We start from the raw sequence: 2,350 nt of genomic DNA, 5'->3' as shown, positions 1-2,350 counted from the left end.
CAACTAAAATCATCTGATAGTTGAAAGGGTTCAAGGTTAATAATACAGTTTGTTTAATGCAATGATTTGCATGATTTCGTTTATCTTTAAAAATCCTCACTTAATTCTCTCCTTATTTCATTTCATTTTCTCAATCCAAATTTTAGATGACATAAACTCTTGCTGAAAAACATCTTTTCTATCATCAAAGTTTGCCGCAAACCATGCATATTTGAAAATTGAGATGATAGAGGGGGGAGGGAGATAAAAACTAAAAGTAAAAATAATATTGTATGTATACTATATTATACTGGATAGAACATTTCACAGCATATAAAAAGTGCAAAATTTTCGAGACAAGAAAATATGATTAAAAAATTTTCCTAATTCCCTTTGAAAATATATTTTTTAAAACTCATGAATGAGATATTGTGCAGACGCTTGTTTCTTGACAATCAACTGTTAATTTTCTTGAAAGATGGAGAGAGAGAGAGGGGAGGATGTGTCTCCCTCAACACAATGCAAACGAAAAACATTTCCTGTCACGTGATAAAGATGATGCAAAAAAATAAAAAAAGTAAAAAAATAAGAGCAATAAGTCGCGTGCCAGGTAAATCAGCCCCGCCCTTTCGTCTCTCGGACAAGTAAAGGAAGGGGATGGGGTTTGGAACAGATTGCGGTGATGAGTCTACCAGCACGGTCATCGGACACTCCGGGTGAGATCTTTTTTCTTTTATGTTTAAGAAAAATAATTTTTTCTCTCACTTAAAAGTGTTTTATAATCACTTTAGAAGAAGGGGGGAAGGGAGACATTTATAAAGAAATAAAGTGCAATGCAAAACATTCATCGAATTTATTTCACAAATTATTCATTTAAATAGTTTGATTATGAATTGTTATCAAAATATAAAATGACGCATTTTGACTTTAGAGTTTCAGGAAGACACCGATTCTTTATGTAGAAACTTCAAAATGCGATGATGAAAATTCCGAGGAATAATGTTTTTCCAGATTTGAAAAATTTTGAATGTTACACTATCAATGATTGGTTGTCTTATAAACAACAAAATATTTTTTGTAATAAGGAAATTTAAAAAAAATCAAATTCATGAAACACTTTAATAATAGAAGAAAAGTGGAATGCTTAAAAATCATGCTAAATTGTTTTAAAAACAAAATTAAACAGAGGGTATAAAAGTTTTTTTTTGATTAAAAACATCAAACATACTTTTAGCATGATTAAATCGTGTACTCAAGACATTATAATTAAATAATCTCACTCATTTTTAAGCCATTGCAAATTAAAAGAAATCTACTTCGTATGAAATAAGGAAAAGCAATGTTTTAAGTATAGTTTGTATCAAGCTTCTGAACTTCAAATCGAGTTCATTAATTCACTGTAAATGCGCATTGTCTTTTCAACATTTAAATTTTCTCAATGAAAGCTAATAAAAATTAATCAAAAATTTCCTCTCCACTATCCCTTTTAAACTGAGAAAATAACTAAGGATTCATTTTAATTACAAATCCAAATAATTTGTGCAAGTCAAAAATTAAAGTTTTCAAATTTTTAACCAAACTCAAAGGACGACAAAAAAAACAAGTTTTTTCCCATCAAAAATTAGTAATAGTTCTTGGCAGAGCTGAGAGTTGTCATAAGGTCGCAAAGAGTAAAACACTATGAAAACATGTAAAACATTATTTCATCCCATTAAAAAAATAAATAAAAAAGAGAGGGGGGGGGGAGGGAAAGGGAGAGAAAGATCAAGTTACTTAAATAAATATTGTTTTTTATGTGGTGATGAAGTTGTTTTGAAAAAAGAAGATGCAAGAATTCTGAAATGAAAAGATTATACATCTTTGCTTCGATGGAATTTAAAAATTCATTCATGAAAGATGTACAAAGAAGAACAGGGCAAAAACTTTCTAAATACTTATAACGAATTGCGAGATATTACGGCAGCTACTTGCATCGTAAAATGTTTGACCGAAACTAACAGTAGTTATACCAAAAACCGTAGTATACATGATCTCAAAGAAAGTATTTCTAAATATTCATCTTATTGCTACTTTGATCAGAGTATGAATAAGATGGGACGTTTAAGTTAATCGTGTTTCACATCTTTGTCACACTTCGCAATAATTGAATTTATTTTCATTCAATTTTCTTAAATTTAAAATTTTTGGATAAACCCTTAAGACTCGATGTTGTTTATATGTATAAGATAAACCCGGAATATCGTTACAGTGAATCGTTATAGTATTCGGGGGGGATTACATGTTTGTTTTTAAACTAAACTGCTGTTTGTAGAAAATGCAACACCATGAAGGAATCATCAGAATCAAATGAAATATTATTTTAATAATGGAT

At 29.5% G+C, this 2,350-nt stretch overlaps 1 protein-coding gene across 1 annotated transcript in view; it reads left to right on the top strand.

Moving 5' to 3' along the window:
- Nucleotides 1-589: 589 nt before the first annotated feature.
- Nucleotides 590-2,350, top strand: part of LOC107454094 (carboxypeptidase N subunit 2) — a 40,022-nt gene continuing 38,261 nt past the window's right edge. The window contains exon 1 of the mRNA XM_016071151.3: nt 590-695. The gene's annotated coding sequence lies outside the window, so the exon portion shown is untranslated. The remainder of the gene's footprint in view (nt 696-2,350) is intronic.

Source organism: Parasteatoda tepidariorum, chromosome 2 (assembly GCF_043381705.1).
Source record: "Parasteatoda tepidariorum isolate YZ-2023 chromosome 2, CAS_Ptep_4.0, whole genome shotgun sequence".
NCBI lineage: Eukaryota > Metazoa > Arthropoda > Arachnida > Araneae > Theridiidae > Parasteatoda > Parasteatoda tepidariorum.
The sequence above is the reverse complement of the archived record's forward strand: the minus strand, read 5'-3'. Positions and strand labels throughout refer to the sequence as shown.